We start from the raw sequence: 23,192 nt of genomic DNA on the forward strand, positions 1-23,192 counted from the left end.
CTAAATCCTTTTGGAGATGTGTCCAATCTGCTTTTGCATTTGGTGATGGGCCTGGCTTTCTACAAGCATACAAACAAGTCAGTAAAGACCAGAGAAGCCAAGCTCTTTTAAACCTGAACTGTAATGTAAAATTCATGGACAAAATAATGGGAGTCTTCAGTAACTAGGAAATTCCTTGGCTATAGCATGAAGTTCAAATTTAGTCCAAGGGTCATAAGAAATATAGGGAACCTCAGGATTGTTAGAATGCCTGATCTTAAAGGAACAAGTTTTCATAGGTTGAGACTGAAAAGCAGGAGGTGGGGTGTTAGCACAGGAAGATGTATTAAAAAGGAGGAAAGTTTGGAAAGTGAAAGATTGAGAGGAGAGGCAGTAGATGGCACCTGAGAGACAGAAGGATTTGGGACTTTTAAAGTCTTTTTTTTCTACTTTTAATTTTTTATTTGTCTTTGTTAATTACTATTTTGGAGCAAGAAAAATTTTGATTCTCAATTGCATTTAGATGCCTCAATGTACCAATTAAGGTACACATTTCATTCAGATTGCTTAGTTTTAGAGCCTTTGCTTTCTAGTTTATTCCTGAGACAAACTAATTTAGAGAAGTCAAAAGAACCTCAGGTAGGCCATTGTAATTCCAGGTCATCTTTAGTATGTTCGGCCCATCAAGACAAGAAAACATGTGAAGATGGACCATAATCCTTAAGTGTATATCCAGCTTCTATTGAGTACCCAGTGGGGGTTGTTTTGGCATGTCTTTGAATTTTAAGAACCCATTGTGATCCAGCTTAATGCTGAATACACAAAAGCCAATGCAATGTAAGCTCCAGTTCCCAAAAGCGAAATTAAAATGCAAGCACCAATTGAAGATAAAGTACATACCAGGAAGGATAGTAAGCCTTCTCCAAATGAAAGGAAAAATCCCCTCATCCAAACCTGGAGGTCAAAACCTCACAGCTGAGGTCAACACGAGGAAAATAACCCTCCTCAACAAAAGATATCCCAGACAAGAAAGAGAAAGACTTCTCTTTAAACAGGAAGGAGAAAGACCTCTCCCAACCAAATCCCAAATAAAGTGGAACTCAAACCAAATTCAGGAGCTCTGGCCAAGAGAGACTCATCGGGGGGAAAGGGGCACTCAAAGATCTCCATTATAGCTACCTCACATCATAATCCCAAGGGCCAGTGATTCTCCTCAAGGTCAATCAGCTTCGGAGCCCACTTCTGACACCATGTATTTCAAAGTCAAAATTAAAATGTAGAGATTAACGTTTTATTTGGGAAGCAAGAATTGTAATTCAGGGCATGTATGTGGATTAGATGGTCTTCAGTATATCTTAAGAACAAAGAGAAGGTTGGGGGTTTTATAAAAAAGAGGAATGTTATGTGTGGTCTTGAGGAAAAATTCATTGGCATTAGTAAAGCTTTGGGGAGCTGGCAAGTTTCAATAGTGGGTGATATCAGTGGGCAACGTTAGTCCTAGAGTTGCAGCAAGTTATCTCAGCAGGAGCTATAGATAAAACTGGTCTCAGGTTACAATTGTGTATTTGGTCTCAGGTTTATTTTGGCTACAAAAATGAAATGTATTGACTACCAAGAAAACCAGAACCATTCTGTATTGAAGGTAGAGTGAATACGTGAGAGATGAATAGAGCAAAAATAAAATCTGAGTAATATTTGCTGAACTCTGCAAGTTCAGCAGCTGGACCTGCAAAGAATTATATTTCTAGAGCAATGTTATGTATCTCAAGTGCTTTTTTCCCCTGGCTCCTTGACTCTGATTTAGCTGGATATGACAAGAATGACCTAATTAGTATGATCAACTTTCACAGTATAATGGAGGGACCCAATTCTTCCTCTCTAACATCATAAGGTTCATTCTTCTCATAGTATAAAGTCCACATTTCTTTGTTCAAATCTATTGAGAGCAGAAATATAACAGCTCTCCAAGAAAGAGTCCCAGAACTCAACCAAGTTAGACCACAAAAGTCACATCTATCCCTGAACAAGTGGTTGTGGCTACAAGAATGAAACATGCTGACTGTCAAGAAAACCAGAACCATTCTGTATTGAAGGCAGAGTGAACAGATGAGAGATAAATAGAGCCGAAAGAAAATCTGGGTAATATTTGGAAGTGGGAAGGCAGGAAATGAATTCCAGAAATGCTACTAAAACTATCTACAACTGTGTTTAGATCTTCAATATTTACCTTTAAAAATTACACATTTTAAGCAAAAATTATAATGCTACTATTTTGCTATTTGCCGGATACATATAGAATAGATATTTCAAAATACGTATCAATAAATTAACAAACTAATTAAAAGACATATCAATAAACTAATTGATATCTGTATCAATTCATAGTGTGTTATGTTGATGTGGTTTGGGAACAGCAAGTTTGAAATGTACAATGATCATTTTTCAATACATTATGTATGTATCCGCATGTTATTTTCTTATTTTAAGATCATAGGAAGTCTAAATTTGAGACCTTTTCTGAATGCAAAGCTCTGGCCAAATAACCCTACTAGGCAGCTCTCACCACCACAACCACCACTACCGTGACTATAGACACAGTTTCCACTTCTTTGAGTCTTCTAGTTTGATTAGTAAGCTTTCAAAGATAGTCACTAAATTAGAAATAGGGTTCACATTCAAATGCTCAAATGAAATATAAATATTTCTGCCTAGAGTGTATTCAGGAAATTAAACTCTCTGTTAGGGAGAATTACTTAACAGGCAATTTCCATGAAGGTGAGTACACACTGCAGTAAAGAGCTTTAGAGATTGGGAAAAGGCTAAAGTTAAGCTGAGTTCCCTGGAGGATTGTTAAAGCAGTTTATTTTAAATATGCTAAAATGTTAGAGTATTATCTTTCTAATAAGATGAGATCAAAGAAGAGTCAACAAACAGAACTAAGAAAATAGATGCTGTTTCAGAGTTCAAAAGTTCAATAGCATATGCCTTCAGGCTTCCTGCTGACTTTTGCTGGGGTTGTTAGAATGTTCATGATTTTCAGGAGAGCTTGGAGAAAAACCAATAAAGATTTATTTGATATTTCTAAGCATAAAGATACCCTCTAACTTCCACATGGACATGTTGCAAGAGTTCAGGTTGCAAGTTTATTAAAACTCAATTTGCATTTTTCTGAGACACAACCAGATAGCAAAAGTGGCAGGAACAAAGTTCTGTCCTGAGAGTTTTGTGAAGAATCAATGCCATGTTACAATACTCCTGTGAGAAAATGCATTCAGCATGTCAACTTGGAATGGCAGGGGCATATTTCCCATCAGAGTAGGAATACTTCAGTTTCAAGTCCCTGGGCCAGGAGCCTGAGCTCCAAAACAGAAGAAGATAAGATATGAGAATTAAAGGAAACTTAAAGTGAAAACTTATAAAACCCAGGGACACCAACCAGGGAGTGGGAAGTATCCTCTCCTCACACCCCCATAACATCCTTTACCTCCATAGGCCTAGGCCATCTTGAACTGGAATTTGAGAAGTTTGCTTTCTACCTGACATTTTGTAATGTAATGCTTAACTCATTTTCGTTCATTTTCTTTCATCGGAAAATAAGCTCACCACCATTCTGAGGTTTTATAAAGAGTTATATTTTAGGCAAAAGTAGAGAGTAGCTAATACCTCTTTTGACTTTTTTAACCTTTTTAAAAATTTTGACCTATGTGTAGATCAATAAAACTACCATAAATTTAAACATACCAACTTTTTACAACATTTAAGATAATAATTGACTGTAAGAAGCATCTTATAGCCTTATAGACAAGAGAGGACTAATGAGTCTTCCAAAGGTGTTCAGCCTTTGAGAAGTAGTTAAAATCATAGGAGAATATAGGTTAAGAATATATTACCTATTCTTGTTACTGGGTTTTAAGAAGTTAAAATTCTTTTGATGTTACATAATTCAGAGCTGAAATAAAAGTTCAAAATTAGGTATTTTGAAAGAAAATACATGGGTCTACCAAAAAGACACCTGTACTTGTATGTTTATTACAGCACTATTCACAATAGCAAAGACATGGATTCAACCTAGGTGCCCATCAACAGTGGATCAGATAAAGAAAATATGAGATATATATCTCCTATAGAATACTATGCAGCCATAAAAAAGAACAAAATCATGTCCTCTGCAGCAACATGAATGCAACTGGAGGCCATTATGCTAAGCAAATTAATGCTGGAACAGAAAACCAAATACCATATATATTCTCACTTACAAGTGGGAGTTACAAACTGTATACTCAAGGACATAAAGATAGCAACAATAGACACTGGAGACTACTAAAGCAGGGAGGATGGGAGGGGCGTAAGAGTTGATAAACTAATAGGCACTATGCTCACTACCTGGATGATGGAATCATTTGTATTCCAAACCTCGGCATCATGAAATATACCCGTGTAACAAACCTGCACATGTACCCCCTGGAAAAACAAAAACTGAAATTATTGAAATAAATAAATGAATGAATGAATGAATGAATTAAATACGATTGGATGCTGGATGCAACTGCAAATTGAAACAAACCCAGAACTGATTATGCTAGAGCAAGAGAGAAAATTTGCCAGTGGGGTGGAAGAAATGGCCAAATGAGACAAGAAATGACCATCAGGTAGAGAAGAAAAGCCAAAAACAAGGACAATCATGTTGTATAGAGAAAGAGGGAAAAAAAAGATGACTAAGAAAAACAGTTGTTTTACACAAATAAAGAAAAGGTGAGTACGAGAGAAGGTAATAATTCCTGTCTTTCCTTTTCTAAAATCAGAATGATATTTGGCAAGCAGCATATGGATTTCAGGATTGTCAGGATGTAAGAACTGACTAACTTGGCTGTCACTCCTGGAATTAAGGGCAAATGTGACTCGAATTATAGGAACATTAAGGATCATGCCAACATCATCATATATCTAATCCACTGTGAGCAGTGTTTTGGCTGGCCAATCTCAAAAATCTAGGCTTTGATGTCTTAGGGAAAGCAATGATTACATACCAATCACTGAATTACTGTTATCAGTTGTTTCACATTAATAAGCATCAGTGTTTTTTTCAGAAAAGTGTTAATCTGCTGGTCTTAAGGATTAAGGAAATTCTCCTCTAGAAAAAGGACACACACCAGGATTGATAGTCCCTGACACTAATCTCCTGGGAAAATCATGTAAGAGAAGACACTAATGCATGCATATGATACTCATCTAGTAAAGCTAAGACTCCCTTTCTACACTAAAAGTGCTCCCCAGATAAAGTGCATACAGATTATTTCAAGACCAAAAAAAAAAAAAAAAAAACGCTTGGCACAGTTTTTTACTCTGAAACAGCCAATTACCTTGAAATTTTTTGTAACATACAGAACTTTTTAATTAAGAACAACTGATTAAGCTGGCTTCCCATAGTCAACAAGAAAAGAGGTTAAACTGGGATGAGAAAGGGTATACAAGCATACCTTGGAGACATTGTGGGTTGGGTTCCAAACCCTGCAGTAAAGCAAAGATCACAGTAAAGCAAGTCACACAAATTTTTTGGTTTCTCTGTGCATATCAAAGTTATGCTTACATTATACTGTCCTCTATTAAGTATGCAATAGCATTATGTCTAAGAAGCAATGCACGCTCCTTAATTAAAAATACTTTATTGCTCAAAATTAGTAACAATCTTCTGAGTCTTCAGCAAGTCATAAGTCTTTTTGCTGGCCAAGTGGTCTTGCCTCAGCGTTAATGGCTGAATGACAGATCAGTGTGGTGTTTGCTGAAGGTTGGGATGGCTGTGGCAATTTCTTAAAATAAGAGAACAATGAAGTTTGCCACATTCATTGACTCTTCCTTTCATGAAAAATTTCTCTGTAGCATGTGATGCAGTTTGATAGCATTTTACTTACAGTAGAAGTTCTTTTAAGACGGGAGTTGATCCCCTCGAATGCTGCCACTGCTTTCTCAGTTACGTTTAAAGTAATATTCTAAATCCTTTGTTGTTATTTCACCAATGTTCGCAGCATCTTCACCGGGAGTACATTCCATCTCAAGAAACCATTTTCTTTGCTCACTCATAAGAAATAATTTCTCATCCACTCAAGTTTTATCATGAGATTATAGCAATTCAGTCTCATCTTCAGGCTCTACTTTAATTCTCACACTGTTACCACCACAGCTTCAGTTACTTCCTCATCTGAAGTCTTGAATCCCTCAAAGTCATCCATGAAAGTTGGAATCAACTTCTTCCAAACTCCTTTTAATGTTGGTATTTTGACCTCCTTTCATGAATCACTAATGTTCTTATTGGAATCTAGAATGGTGAATCTTTTTCAGAAGCCTTTTGATTTACTTTTCCCAGAACCATCAGAGGAATCACTGTCTATGGCAGCTACAGCCTTAAAATTTTATTTCTTAAATAATAATACTTAACAGTCAAAATTCCTCTTTAATCCATGACTGTAGAATGGATATTGAATTATACAGACATGAAAATAACATTAATCTTGTACATCTTTATCAGAGTTCTTAGGTGACAAGGTGTATTGTCAATGAACAGTAATATTTTGAAAGCAATCTTTTTTTCTAAGCAGTAGGTCTCAACAGTGGGTTTCAAATACTCAGTTAACCATACTATAAACAGAAGTACTGTCATCTGAGCTTTGTTGTTCCATTTATACAGCACAGGCCAAGTAGATTTAGCATAATTCTTAAGGACCCTAGGATTTTTAGAATGGTAAATAAGCATTGGCTTCAACTTAAAGCCACCAGCTACATTAGCCCCCCTAACAAGAGAATCAGCCTGCCCTTTGAAGCTTTAAAGCTAGGCATTGACTTTTTTTTCTAGCTATGATAGTCTAAGATGGGATCTTCTTCCAATGTAAGGCTATTTTGTCTACTTTAAAAATTTGTTGTGTAGTGTAGACTTCTTCATCCATTATCTAAGCTAGATTTCCAGAACAACTTGCTGCAGCTTCTACATCAGGATTTGCTGCATCATCTTGTACTTTTATGTTATGGAGAAGGCTTCTTTCCTTCCACCTCATGCACCAACTTCTGCCAGCTTCAGACTTTTCTTCTGCAGCTTCCTTGCTTCTCTCAGTCTTCACAGAACCTCACAGAACATGAAGAGAGCTAAGGCTTTGCTCTGGATTAGGCTTTAGCTAAAGGGAATGTTATGGCTGGTGTGATCTTCCATCCAGACCACTCAAATGTCTCCATATAAATGATAAAGATGTTTTGCTTTCTTATTATTCATTTGTTCACTGGAGTAGCACTTTTAATTTCCTTCAAGAGCTTTTCTTTTGCATTCAAAACTTGGCTAAATGTTTGTGGTACAAAAGGCCTGGCTCTTGGCCTATCTCAACTTTCAACACACCTTCCTCACTAACCTTAATCATTTCTAGCTTTTGATTTCAAGGGAGATACCTGCAATTCTTCCTTTCACTTAAACACTGAGAGGCCATTGTAGGGTTATTAACTAGACTAATTTCAATATCGTGTGTCTCAGGGAATGGGAAGGCCTGAGGAGAGGTAGTGAGATGAGGGAACGACTGGTCGGTGAAGGAGTCAGTACACGCAGGCTATTTATCAGTTAGGTTTGCAGTCTTCTTTGGGCACAATTTGTAGCACTCCAAAACAATTACAATAGTAACATCAAAGGTTGTTAATCACAAATCACCCTAATACACAAGATAATAATTTAAAAGTTTCAAATATTGCAAGAATTAACAAAATGTGACACTTACATAAAGTGAGCACATGCTATTGCTTGATGCAGGGTTGCCACAAACCTTCCATTTGTAAGAAACACATTATCTGTGAAGCACAATAAAATGAGGTTTGCCTGTATATTTATCTTATTATCAGATAGAAACCACCAGATGGCATTGTGTTAGGTATATCCTGGTAATTTTCATAATGCATTAGTGTGCTTGTGGCTGGACCTTAGGGAAAAGCAAGATGGCACTTTGTGTATCTCATAGGAAGTAATTAAATATGCCAGTAAAGCTAGCTCTATTGCTGAATTTGTGGCTATGATCATTTCTTTACTCTCTGCTACCCACTGTGTAGAAATACACCAACCACAACAGTCCGTGCTACTAACTGCTTAACTAGAGAAGGAAAGAACCACTTTGAGTGGGTGAAAGGGAGTGTTTTGTGGTTGTTGGACTTCTGCACTGTGGGCTGATAGCAAGAAATGATCTCTGTCACAAATATAACAGCGACTTGGGTGTCTTGCAGTTTACTAAATAATGCTTAGTGTTTCATATTGTGTACCTTACAGACAATATTTCATTGATCCTGAAAAACAGCTCAGTGAAATAAACAAGTGGAGATATTGCAATTATCTGTTACAGAGAAATTTTTACCACACAATAATTTCATAAGAACTCAAGTATTGACTAAACATAAATTCAGAAATATATCTCTAATATTTAACTATCTAGATTATGGCTTGGTAATTATTTGGGATGTAGGGCCTCTATGTGGAATTAAAAATCTGTGCAGCACTATGATGTGTAGAGAATTACAGTCATTCAACATAGTACCTAAAGGCCTAACTAATTAGCTTTGTGACCGTGGGAAGGTCATACAACATCTGAGCCTAAACTACTCCATCACAAAATTAGTGGAGTTGAACTATATCTCCATCATATCTGCAGTGTAGTAAAGTGTTTGCATGTGTAGAGTTTACAGTCAGAAAGATTCCAGTTTGAATTCCTGCTCTGTCACTTAGCTGTATGAACTTGAATAAGTTATTCAACTTCTTGAGCCTTGGTTTCAATATCTTTAAAATGAGGATCATAATGATACCTATTTCTTTAATTGCTTGAGAAAATCATGTGTGATTATAAACATAGAGTGCTCAGTATAGTGCCTGGTGCACACAAAGCATTCAGTAAATATTAAGTATTATTACTTACAGATACAGACTTAACATTGTGCTTCTTATTGGGCTTTACTTACCAGGTTGAATATGCTCTAGGATCTACAGCTGATTCAGGCTGTGCCAGCTCATCATTTGCTGCTACTTAGTTTTTAGTAAATGTAGTAAGTAATAGCTTGCTTTTTCAGCTCTATCTCTTCTGCTCTGTAGTGGGGATGAGCAGGTCTGGCAAAAAGTTAAGGCAAATATTTAAGAATGCAGGAAGAGTGATTTAATCAAAATCACAGCTGCTATGAATGTCAGAGCTTTATCTACTGTTCCAGAAAGTTTTTGGCTTGCAGTAATATCCTTAGTCCAGGCTGCATCTTGCCAACCCAAGTAATATTTCAAAGGTTGATTTAGATTTGGCTGTTCAAAGCATAGATCACTACTCCAATCTTCCTAACATTTCCAGCCCATGGCCAAGATTCTACCATCCTTAAAAGTTATTGCCACAAACAAAGCAATGATACACTGTGAAATTAAAATGGGGAAGAAATTATCCACAAGGAAGTGTATTTTAATTATTTCACCAAGTTTAGGTCAATCTAAGTGGATTTGGTAGTATTTCCTGATGAGATCCATGTTCTGGCATTAGGAAAAGGATTCAAAAGTGGCCCACCATGGTCTAAACCATCTCTAAGAGTATAATATCCAGCATCTCTAATGTTCCCACTAAAATATATAAGAAGATTCCGTGAGAACAAATAATAAGAAACATAAAAACTTACAGCCATTCCTTGAATCAGAAGCTAAGAATTTTTACTGTGCATCAGAGTAGGGGATAAAAATGAAAATAACTAGCCCTTAAAAATTCAGAGTGATAGATACACGTTCTAAAGATGGTCATTCCAACATATCCCATCCCATGTGATCTTACAACACTGACACTCCTTCATGAACATGGGCCTCCTTAGTTATGTACTATTAACAATATACAGAGGAAATCACTGTGTGACTTCTACGGCTAGGTTAGAAAAGTCAGTACTACTTCCACCTCTCTGTCCCTCTCTCTGTACCTTGCCCTTGGTACTCAGACACTGTATACAGGGAAACCCAAGACACCAAGTCCACTATTAGGTTTTCTAGCCAACAATCCCAGCTAAGGTCTAAACCAGCAGCCAGGGCTGCTGGCAATGTAACAGTAACTACTAGATGTATAAATGAGGAGGACTTCTGACGATTCCAGCTCTCAGACTTTGAGATGCCCCAGCTGGTGCTGAGTGGAGCAGAAATGAGCTACCCCAATGCGACTTATCCAAATTGCAGATTTGTAAGGAAAATAAATGTTGTTGTTTTAAGCCACTAAATTTTGGGTTGTTTTGTTGCACACCAATAGATAACCAAAAGACCCTGATACGCATTTTTTCACATAAATGAAAGTGATCCTTTTGTTGTTAAATTGGAATTGGAAATATTGTGTTCTTCTCTCTCTGCTTGTCCTGCCATTCAGAAAAACAGTTTCAACTGCAAAATTGGACTGTTCTTCCTTTATATGCACTGTTACTATCGTTAGAGTTTAGCAGGATATTACCAATAAAAACAATATCATTCACTAATATTTACTGAGTGATTATGATTAAGCATGGTGTTAAGTATTTTGCCTACAATTTCTCATTTATTACCTTCAATAACTACATAAAATAAATAAGAGAAATTCCAAAAAGTTAAGAAATATTCAAAATTTCTCAGCTATAAGCAGAAGAACACTATTTAAAACCAGTACGTTGAACCACATGGAAATATACAATCATTCTCACAAACTCTTACATCAATGAGAAAATAAAAATTCCACTGGGAGCCCTTTGGAAAATAATAACAAAGACACCATAATAAAATAAAATAATATGTCAAAATGCATGGGATGTGGCCACAGCTGTACTCAGAGAACCAGAGTAAAATATATTCAGAATAAAACTAATAGGTTTAAATGTTTTCACTGTAAACAAACAAACAGAATAAAAACGAATGAACCAAGAATTCAATTCAGTAATTTATGAAATCAATATAAGGAAGCCAGAATGGATTATCAATATGAAGTGAAGCTTAGATCAAATAGAAAAGGTAGAGGTATCAAAACAAAACAAAACAAAATAAACCCAAGAGCACTGTCTTCATGAAAAAATAAAACCTGCAAATATTGAATGTAGTAGTTAGGGAAGGCTAACTGTTGCAGAAAAAAATAAATAAATTTTCAGTCACATAATAAAAACTGATTGGTTGCTTATGCCATAATCTAATAATATGGCGATGGGGTCAGGAGGGCTCTGCTTCATAAACTTGGCTTCTTCCATTTTATGTAGCCATCATCTTAAACATAGAAACTCCAAGGATGCCCTGAAAGAGGAAGGGAATAAACTATGGTTAAGGGGTGATGTTTACTGACTAGACCTAGAAGCTGTGTAGAACACTTCTGCCTATGTTCCATTCACAAGAATCCCATCACAACCTTATCTATCTCAAGTTGGCTAGGAAGTTTAGTCCACCAATATTCCTCAAAGGAAAAAGAAGTGGATTTGGTAGACACATATCATTGTCTCTGCCACATTACTCTTTTGTGGAGGAAATGTTCATTTCACTTTTCATCCCACATATGGAACACACTCATCCACACCCCAAGGAAAGTCCCAAGCATTCACTGCAATCAGTTGAAAGGTCAAAAACTCCTGATGATATAAAGTCCTTTTTAACTTGCCTCATGTTGCTTCTCACGGTCTTGTGACTAATGAACCAGAAAGAGAAATTATCTGCCTCCCTCTAACACTGACTACATAATGGTGGAGCAGGAACAGTAAAACTGCAGTAACCATACCCATTCAAAAAGGGGAAGAATGGAAAACACAAAATAGTTAGTGGTACATAGCAATTCTAAAATCCTGTGGGACAGATATTACAAACCTGATTCCGTGCTTTGGAAAGGACATCATATATTCATCACTCCTTTGGTCCCTGGCCTTCTCAGTTGAGAGAGTTTGTTCTTCCATGCCAAAATTCTCCATTGGCACAATTAAAATAAATTTTTGGAAATTATGCCCTCTCTGGGGGCAGAAAAGCCTTGGGAACCTACTTTCTGCTCGTTGAAGGCTGAAGTTCCAATAATTGTTTTAGGGTTTAGCAGGAGAGTTTTAGTCCCAGTTTACTACATTTTTTAGGCTTCTGAATTATTTGTTTCCAATTAGCGTGATGTACAGCAAGCATACCCAAATTCCTTTCATGGCCATAGTTCCCAAATCTAATTTATTTATTTTATTTTTTATCAACAGATCATTCCAAAATTAATGGCTGCTTTCTTGAGGAGTCAGAATTCCTTGAAGAAACAGGCTTAACTAAAAAGGTTTTTAAAAATATATTTAAAATATTATTACAATTATTATACATAATATGTTTGATAATGTTAAAATATTATTATATTATTAAGCATTAACTTCTCACAAGCTTTCTCAGTCATATTTGGTATCAAATCTTATTTCTAATTGTTTCAGAGCTAGAAACAATCAACTTTTCCAACTCTTCAAAGACCAGTTTTCTAGATTCATGTATTCCTATGCATTTTGCTTTCAAGTTGGTCAATTCCTTCCCGAAGCTACCTTTATCTTTAACAATCCCAATTAATATTAGCCAACATGTGTTAACAATTTTATTCTTTCAGTTGACTCCCTTAGGCCTGTCAGCTGAGCAGGCCTATGGTCTGCCTCCCAATATGGCAGGTTGTAGCTTTACCAATTGTGTTGTCAGTGCATTATACAGATTGCCATATTTCCAGCCTCCAATACCTGTTTCCTTGAACTCTGACACCCAAATGCTAACTCACTCCCATGTATTTTAGATTTTTATTATAGCCACAGCCCACTTGTGAATAAATTAAGGAAGACTAGCTACTTTTGGGGAAAAAAAAATGCTCAGAGTCTCAGAGGCTTAGCATATCATAATCCAAGGCAGATTGACGGCAGGGTTTCTACTGCATGCAGTCATTCTGGAATGAAAATAACCTTATTACCATACGCAGTGGTTCATGCCTGTAATCCCAGTACTCTGGGAGGCCGAGGCAGGTGGATCATGAGATCAAGAGTTCGAGACCAGCCTGGACAACATGGTGAAACCCCATCTCTACTAAGAATACAAAAATTACCCGGGCATGGTGGTGCATGCCTGTAATCCCAGCTACTCGGAAGGCTGAGGCAGCAGAATCACTTGAACCCAGAGGTGGAGGTTGCAATGAGCCAAGATCACGTCACTCCACGCCAGCCTGGGCGACGACAGAGCAAGACTCCATCTTGGGGGAAAAAATAAAGAAAATAACCTTGTTTTAGTTTCACTCTCTTCAACATATGTTTTCACAATCCATATAGCATCATTCAGCCTGTGTGGAGAGAGGGAGAAAGAGAGCATCGAGAGAATGCACATCCTGCTCTTAATTGCCTCAAACTGAATATGCACCTAACTTTTCTTAAGTTTTATCAGCTGGAGCTAGACTTATGTACCAGTGACTGTGTCACTCTTTTAGATGTGAAGACCTGGGAAGCATAGTTTAGTTGTGCACCCAGGTAGAGGAAATGGTTCTGGCCGATATTTCCCAGTTAAGTAGAGCCTTTGCATCTGTTGTAGGCAAACTCTTAGAAAGAGTTTATAGCCTAGACAGGAAAGAAAAGATAAAGCAAGGAAACCACTCTGCTCAAAATAGGATAGGGATTAATACCAGCAAAGAGATGCGAACATGTACTTAATACTATGATCTGGCCTCCTGAGACAACTGGATTCAAGGCCTTGATACCTAGTGACAGAAACAGAAGATAAGTCAGGGCACAGTGGCTCAAGCCTGTAATACCAGCACTTTGGAGGCCGAGGCGGGAGAATCATCTGAGATCAGGAGTTTGAGACCAGCCAACATGGAGAAACCTCGTCTCTACTAAAAATACAAAAATTAGCCAGGCGTGGTGGCACATGCCTGTAAATCCAGCTACTCGGGAGGCTAGGAAGGAGAATCACTTGAACCTGGGAGGCGCAGATTGCAGTGAGCTGAGATTGTGCCATTGCACTCTAGCCTGGGCAATGAGTGAAAATCCATCTCAAAAAAAAAAAAAAAGAAAGAAAGAAACAGAAGATAAAATTGCTGCCTCCAGAAGAATGAAAATTAGGAAGAAGTTTCAAGTTCCAGAAAACTAGGTCACCCTAGAGAAGACCACAGTAATGTTTCACCTTGAGGCATGTAAACCTTTAAGTAGAGTCCTTTATTACCACTTTTCCATTCCACTCTTATATCACTCCTAAAATCAAGACTGGTTCTAAAGTGTGAGGAGCAGTTGAACCTATATGTGAGGGTTAACCTGCCAAGTCTGGATGGATGTAGAGACAGAAACCAAATAACCACACTACTAAGCCTAAAGGAAAAAAAATCAGAGACAAAGTTAGAGGAAAGAAAATCCATGGAAGACGGAACAGGTACTAAAATTTCTTCAATTTATATTTTTGAGAATGTACTGATGCTGAAGACACAAAGATGTGTAAGGAACATGATGTGATCCTCAAAGGAGAGCTTATACTCAAGAGCAAGGCAAAGACTAATTGAGGAGGCATTAGTCAACCCAGTGGAATTAGCCCACTTCATTTCCCCTTTGGATGTTCTCCTGAAAATAATTCATTAAAATCAAAGTCTCAGAAGTTTTGACAAGAACAGTCAAAGAGCACTAGATTGTCACATTTTAAAGGATACTAGCTTTTATCTGGGAGGAGGGGTAATATAATTTTTAATGCTTTGAATCCCCAGTTTATCTCTCTGTAGAATGGATATTTTTTTCTCATCTGAGCATCCAGGCTTTTTGCCATTATCACTTGTTCTACTAATTAGAAAAGAGCATACATAAAAATAACAACTTGAAGTAAATGTGTCTATTTTATTTGGTACTATATGAATGATATTACATTCTCATATGCTGTGACTTGCAATAATCATGTAATTCATTCTGCATCAATAAATAGTGATTTATTCTTTGAAGCTTTAATATGATTCATTTTGCCAGTAGTGTACTTACCTATTAGTTAATGCTTTGCTGCTGCTGACCTCAGTAGATTTTTTAGTAAAGCTTCATACAGCTTTCATATAGGTCACAAAAATGCCAACGAGGTTCATTATGGTCATTTTCTAAACCACCCAACAGCAAAATGTTTTCCCTCAACTCATTTGTATGTATGTTCCTTAATTAATGCTCCACCTTATGCCAGATTATAGTGAAATTCCTGTCACTTTACATGCAGCGTGACATTTACACAGATACCTTCTGAATTTATCATGAGCAATGCACATAGAATTTGCATCATGTGCCTTGAAGGCAGACAAACCAGAAACCTAGACCCATATACCTGCAGAATGAAAAGCATTAGAGAAATTAGAAAAGTGAGAGTCCTTGTAAAAGTTGAAAATGCGTGTGCCTTCTTCATCATCCTCAAAGGCATCATGACTACAAATTGCTGTTAACAAATAGATCTTCCAAAACCAGTGTAGAATTTTATGAATGTTTTTAGGAGGAGATTGTATATATAAGAAATATTCCTTATCTGAAAGATAGATGAGTTTTTTTAAAAAGTCCAAAAAGGCATTTGAAAGACTCTTAAAGGCTTAAAAAATGGAACCAAACATCAATCCATTATGGAGAAAGTCCTGCCTGGAGATGATGGGGATTGAAATGGTGCCATTTGACTGTTCGAGGCATAAACATGTTGTTGGGAGCATAAAAGAGTTCAGTGAACAGAATTCAAAATTTTTAGATCCAAACTAGTTTCTGGTATGGGAGCAGTGAAGAACTTTCTGTTGTAAGGTTGATTTACATGAGGTGTACCTAATATAAGAATGTTCCAATAGTCCCATTTTATTTGATGTCTTAAGCACAGCAAGCACAATAGTAACAGTGTTTAACGTAGCCTCTGAAGCTAGGCCATTTGGGCTTGCACCTCTGCTCTGCCCCTAAGTCACTGTGACACCTTAGGTAAATGTTCCAACTTTTATGTTACTTAAGTTTCCTCATTTAGGAAATTTAAATGAAGGGAGGGCTTATAATAATAATGACTTCATGGGTTTTTATGAAGATTAAATGAGTTAATACAGGTAAAGCAATTTAGAATAGTGCCTGGCTCATAATAACCATTCATTAAAAGTTGCTATTCCTAGTATATATATATATTTACTTGCAGGACAGGACTAGCGAGTGGTGGTTTGAATACAAATAGAATTAAAAATTACGATGTGGCTGAAACCTAGATTTTTTTTTATTACAGTTTGTGTGGGAAGTTTTGGGAGAGGACTGACAGAGAGAAAGGAAATGGAATTAAGGGGACAATGGTGGTCATGAAGCATCTGTGCCACCTTGGGAGTCACTTGGGATGTAATCTCCCTTGTAAGTTAATTCCTGCTTGGAGAGCCATATACATATATATATTGCTTTCTTAGCAATAACATGGATGAAATATTTGCTATTTATCACAATTATTAAGATGAAGTTATCAACCTTATGACAGTTTAACAACTATTCTCTTTACCTTTTAAAAAATGACAGGCTTCTTTCACAAACTAGAGTTCCCTTTTGTGGGCAGTGTGTGCTGTATGTTACAACAACCAAACAACTGTATTTCAAATAACTTTTTAAGAAGCCCCTAGAATGGTATATGTTGCTAACTCTGTGCATATCCTTTTCTGCAATGATACAATATTGCTAGGATAAGTCCATTAAAACCACATTCAAAAGGAACTGAAAATAAGAAGATAATAAAATTGAAGAATTTTCATAGTCTACATATATAGGAATGTCCTGCTGCAGTTTGTATGCTGATGGCAAGAATAAGCAAAGGTACAGTAACATATGCCTTCTGACTCACTCCAGGAAGAAGAGAAAAATACAAATTACGAAGAACAAAACATGAGATCGCTAAATTCCCCCATTAATATGTGTTAATATAGATTAAAGGAGAGATGATTAAACCTGGTAGGACTTGAGAAGTAGATGAGATTAAAATATTCCAAATAATTAATTCTTCTTTGCAAGCCCAGATATTTATAACATACTTCTAAATATTTATAACCTTTGTGCTAGCAAATAATACAGATTTGTACTATCAAGCCCCAAGATTTATTTGAGTGCTGATTTTTTCTAAACCTGGTATAGACTAGGAAGTTAAGCATCCTTGCTAGGAATTGCTCTAATATCTTACCCAGGAAAACAAAAAGGATTTACCCATGCTTGTAATGTTTGATATATTCTTAAATATTTTTAAAAGAATTCTGAAATGATTATAGATTCAGTGATACAGCATTTGTGATGGGTGAAAAACAGGGTGCACAGAGAAATATCAAGATTTTTGTCATCCTTACCTTGTAGGTACAAAGCAGGGAATAAATATGATGAATGCTGAACAGTCACTTCTCAACATTATATTTAGTTATTTTCTGAATCAAATTTCAGAATTTTGGCTGGACATGGTGGCTCAAGCCTGTAATCTCAGCACTTTGGGAAGTCGAGGCAGGTGGGTCACCTGAGATCAGGAGTTTGAGACCAGTCAAACCAACATGGCAAAACCCTGCCTCTACTAAATACAAAAATTAGCTGGGCATGGTGGCTGGTGCCTATAATCCCAGATACAGGGGAGGCTGAGGCAGGAGGGTCACTTGAACCTGGGAAGCAGCAGTCGCAGTGAGCCGAGATCGCGCCACTGCACTCCAGCCCGGTAAGAGAGCAAGACTCCATCTCAAAAAAAAAAAAAAAGTTTTAAATACCACATATTTTAGTAGTCATACACACATACACTCACACTTTCTAAGCAATAGCACCTTGGAGTACATTTCTACCTGGTCCCTCAAGCCTAGCCAAAAAACAAAAATCAAAAAAATGAAGAACAAAAGGAAGAAAGAAAGAAAACAGACTTGATAACATTTAAAAGAGAACCATGTGAAAAATTCTGTCAGATACTGCTTGAAAGTTGATGTCAGACTGCTGCAAAACCAACTCCTAAAGAGCTCACACCACAAAATTGACATTTCATTCTTAATTGAGCTTTCAAGAAACAGAACATTTTCAAAGTCTGACTTCTATTTTATGCACTTATTTTTCCTCTGCATTTTTTAACACATCAAGATACACTGAAGTTAATGAGGTCAACAATATCAACGACTGTGATCAAACTACTAACCAATTAGTGTTTAAACTAGAGAATGAATGTTTAAACTACATTTTCCATGTACTCTTGACTACTAGAAATTGTCAGCCGGTGAAGATATTTCTTCTATGACTAGATTTTATGCCAGCTGCTAAGTTATCTATAAAGATTCTGCCAGGTTTTCAAGTTTATATGATTAATCCTGCAATGCTGGGCAATGATTAGCAATATGGATCTTGAATTTATTTTTAATAAATTACAGGTTAGTGAGAGAAGTAAAGATTACATTCAGTCTTGTAGAATACTTGATTTCATTGATTAGGTTATTGCTATAAAATGAGCCAAATTCTCTCACTGCATAAATCTATATATTTTTCTATAGCAACCAAGGGCACTGAGAATAATTTAATTGATAATTCTTTCCAACTATAACCTTTGTAGTACAGTCATGTGCCACATAATGACGTTTTGGTCAACAATAGACAACATATATGATAGTGATCCCATACGATTATAATGGAACTGAAAAATTTGTATCACCTACTGATGTTGTAGCCATCCTAACATCACAGCACAATGCATTACTCATGTGTTTGTGGTGATACTGGTTTAAACAAACCTGGTGCACTGCCAGTCACATAAAAGTATAGTACATACAATTATGTACAGTACATTATACTTGAAATGATAATAAATGACTACATTACTGGTTTATATATTTACTATACTACACTTTTTATCTTTAAAAATAGAAAAAGGCTTTTAGAGTAAGAGTATAGAGAAAGAAACCTATTTTGTACAGCTGTACAATGCATTTGTGTTTTAAGCTAAGTGTTATTACAAAAGAGCCAAAAGGTTAAAAACACTAAAAAATTTGTAAGGTAAGGTCAGACGCGGTTGCTCATGCCTGTAATCCCAGCACTTTAGGAGGCAGAGGCGGGCAGATTACGAGATCAGGAGATCAAGACCATCCTGGCCAACATGGTGAAACCTCGTCTCTCCTAAAATAATACAAAAATTAGCTCAGTGTGGTAGCACACACTTGTAGTCCCAGCTACTCAGGAGGCTGAGGCAGGAGAATTGCTTGAACCTGGGAGGCGGAGGTTGCAGTGAGCCAAGATTGTGCCACTGCACTCCAGCCTGGTGACAGAGCAAGACTCCATCTCAAAACAAAAAAAAAAGAAAAAAAGAAAAAAAAAGTGTAAGGTAAAAAAGTTCCAGTAAGCAAAAGCTAATTTATTATTAAAGAAAAAAATCTAAATAAATTTAGTGTAGCCTAAATGTGCAGTGTTTATAAAGTCCACAGTAGTGTACAGGAATGTCCTCAGCCTTCATATTCACCCACTGACCCACCAAGAGCAACTTCCAATCCTACAAGCTCCATTTATGGTAAGTGCGCTATACAGGTGCACCATTCTTTATCTTGTATACTTTTGCTATACATTTCCTATGTTTAGATACCCAAATATTGGCCATTGTGTTATAATTTCCTACAGAATTCAGTACAGTAACATACTGTACAGGTTCATAGCCTAGGAGCAATAGGCTATACCATATAGCCTAGGTGTGTAGTACGTTATACCATCTAAGTTTATGTAAATACTCTCTATGATGTTCACTGAATGACAAAATCACCTAATTGTGCATTTCTCAGAAAGTATCTCCATCATTAGTGAAACAAGACTGTAGTTTAACAATTTTGATACTTGAAGTCATCACTAAACTCTTTCTTGTAAACCTCTTGTTCACTTTTTTTTTTCTGATATCCCCCCTCCTTTCCTCACTCAATTTCCTTCTGTTTGAACGGTCTTCATAGGTTAAGGAAGACTCACAATTGTGGTCTACAGGATGGAGAAAGTATGATGCTATGCATAGTTAAAGGCATCTGAAGACTTCAGGATCAATGTTTCTCAGCCTCAGTCAGAGGCTTAAGAACTTCTATATGGAAACAGAGTAAGCAAGATGGTGGGAAGAGGGCAGTTGAAGATGGACTAGAGGATTTGCCTTAAGGCTGTATTTATATAGCCATTAAATATGTATTTGGGCAGTCTTGAGGTTGATGTTTTAATTGACTCAACTGATAACTGATGGAGATTTCAGGACTCTCCATTGGTCAAAACCACTGCTATTGACACCTCTACCACCCAACTCTGAGAATCATATGTCACTGAAAATCTGTGACAGAGATTGCCAAATGACAGAGTAAATGCATAGTAAAGTTAAGTGTCTGTTTTAGCAACAAATGAACAAAGCAGGACAGTGAATCAATGAAGTGGGACAATGATAATTACAACCGTAATTGGTGCTTCCATAGAAAAGTCCAGGATATAGTGAATATATAACAAGAAGGCTTAATATAGACTAGGGAGTTAGGGAAGGACTTTGTAAGGAAATTAAAACTTAAGCAGCTTTATTTGTATATTCCACACATATGAACCAAATGCAAATAAATTTATTTGTTGATTGAACAAAAATTTCCCAAACTTCTAACATGTGGCAGGAACTCATCTGAGTGCTAGAGGTACAACAGTAAATGAAACAGACAAAATCCCTGCCTCCATGTAATTTAAATTCTGTACTAAAAGACAAAAAATTCACCAGTATGGTATGGGGTTTGGTGCTCATCACTAAGGAAGCAAATAACTGAGATGAGTCAGATGCATTCTATGAATACTCTGCAGCAGTTAGAAGCAATAAACATGTTTTATTTACACATAGATAGATTTCTTAAAACATGGTATTGAATAAAAAGAGTAAGATATAAACTAGGCTTTAAAACATAATACCATCAAAGAAAATTAAAAATAACTCCCACATAAAACAACACTATCTATATTACAAGGATTTAAACATATCCATCTCAAACAGATTAGAGTTGATTACTATGTGTCTTAGTCCATTTTATGCCACTATAATAGAATATCTGAGACTAATTTATAAAGGACAGATTTATTTCTTACATTTCTTACAGTTTTAGAGGCTTGAGAAGTTCAAAGTCAAAGGGTCCACATCTGACAAAGGCCTTCTTGCAGAAAATGAAGGGCAAGAGAGCAAGATAATGGCATTAAACCATTTGTAAAGACAGAGTTCTCATGACTTAATCACCTCTTAAAGGTCCCACCTCCCAACACTCTTGCACTGGGGATTAGGTTTCTATCACTAACTTTGGGGAACACATTCAAACCATAACACTCTGAGAGGAGGAGAATGAGAAAGAGAATCAAAGATGAGCCTGGGTGCAGTGGCTCACACCTGTAATCCCACCAGTTTGGAGGTGAAGCTAGGCAAATCCCTTGAGTCCAGGAGTTCAAGACCAGCCTGGACAACATGTTGAAGCCCCATTTCTACAAAAAATACAAAAATGAGCCAGGCTTAACGGTGAGTACCTGTAATCCCAGCTATTCGGGAGGCTGAGGTGGGAGGATCACTTGAGCCTGGGAGGCAGAGGTTGCAGTGTGCCAAGACTGTGCCACGCACTCCAGCCAGGGCAACAAAGTGAGAGCCTGTCTCAAAAAAAAGAGAGACAGAATCAAAGATGAAGAGGGAAACAATAAAACCAAACAAAAGGTAGACTTTACAAAACCTGATAATAGGATGTCAAGGACTTAGGAATCTGATTACCTATTTTTGAATTCCGGGTCTTAAGAACAAAAGGAAAGGAAAGGCATCTTTTTCTATTTCACATCACATTTTCACTTTTGTTACTTAACAATAAACGTACATTTCAAATATTCAATAACATAATCATGTATTTTCAGTTTTCCCTTTTTTTAAAAAAAGTGAGAAACTGGCCAAAAATTAAATTCAAAGCTACCATTGCATAGAGCAGGCCTTCCATGTTCCATGCAGATAGAATAGAGGGATAGAAAATGAGTCCACTTCTTAGAGGTGGGCATTAACTATTTCCACAATTATGGTGCACATTTATTGTGCAGACACCTCTTTCCAAAGTGACCTAAATAAATTATTGCCCTCTCACCTATGAAAGGTCCCAGTTACTCCCCAAGGAGAAGAGAGACCTATTATCTAAATTATTCAAAAACTATTGGCTGAGAGTCTTAATTACCTTTCTAATTCATAAAATTCAATTGTGTGGGTGCTTCCAAATAGAGATAAGTCTGTGTGTATGTATTATTGGAATGATTGCTCAGTATTTGTTGATCTTTTTATTGTGAACAGGAGTATAATTCAGGATATAGAGTTTTTAGCAGTCACATCTTAAAACTGGGTCATTCAAAACTTGGGTCATTTTGAATTACTTTTCCTGGCTATCACTATTTTTTCTGGAGTTCATAGACTCAACCACAGGGATCTTCACAGCTTTGTAGAATTTGCACAACTCTTAACAACAGATAGGGGAATCAGTCTGCCCTTGATTCATTGGAAGATTGGGATTCTTGCAACCTTCCTATAAATTAGACATAAATATATATTGCCTGTTAGCTAGTTCCTCATCCTCTTCTGTAGCAAAAACTAATTAAAGATGCAGAAGATTAATGTTGTAAAAGGCTGATTCTGCCGTGGAAAAATCCATTTCCTCTCATTTGATTTTATATTTAAAAGCCTTTAAATGATATAAAATAGTCTAACAAGATGTTCCCTTCCTTTTCCAGTGAGATCTAATCCTATGAGTTCTGAAATAAAGAAAGGGAAACTAGCAGAAATGAAAACAAAAAGTCCTCAGGAAACTCATCTTAGAGCTATTCCAACTAGTTTTAGAAGCAGCTGTCCAAAATTAACAGTTCTCAATTTTTTTGGTCCCAGAGTCACTTCACATTCTTAATTATTGAAAACTAAAAGAGATTTTATTTATGTGGGGTATATCTCTCCAAAATTAAAAGTGAGAAGTTATTAAAATACCTGAATGCACAAACACACATTCCATTAGCTGTCTGAGTAATGATATCATCACATACCATGTAGTCTCTGGAAATCTCTACTGTGGCCTGGTGTGAGAATGAGGGTGAAAAAGGCAACTAGTGCTGTAATATTGTTAGAATGATAATTTTGGTATTGCAAACTCTCTGAAAGTGTTTTAAGGACCCCTAGGAGTCTACAGACCACTTTAAGATCCACTTTTCTGAATGAATGAATGCTAAAATATATTTCTATAAGATTATATAGCTTTCATATAAGAATGTGC

The sequence above is a fragment of the Nomascus leucogenys genome, chromosome 21 (assembly GCF_006542625.1).
Source record: "Nomascus leucogenys isolate Asia chromosome 21, Asia_NLE_v1, whole genome shotgun sequence".
In the NCBI taxonomy this organism is placed as follows: domain Eukaryota; kingdom Metazoa; phylum Chordata; class Mammalia; order Primates; family Hylobatidae; genus Nomascus; species Nomascus leucogenys.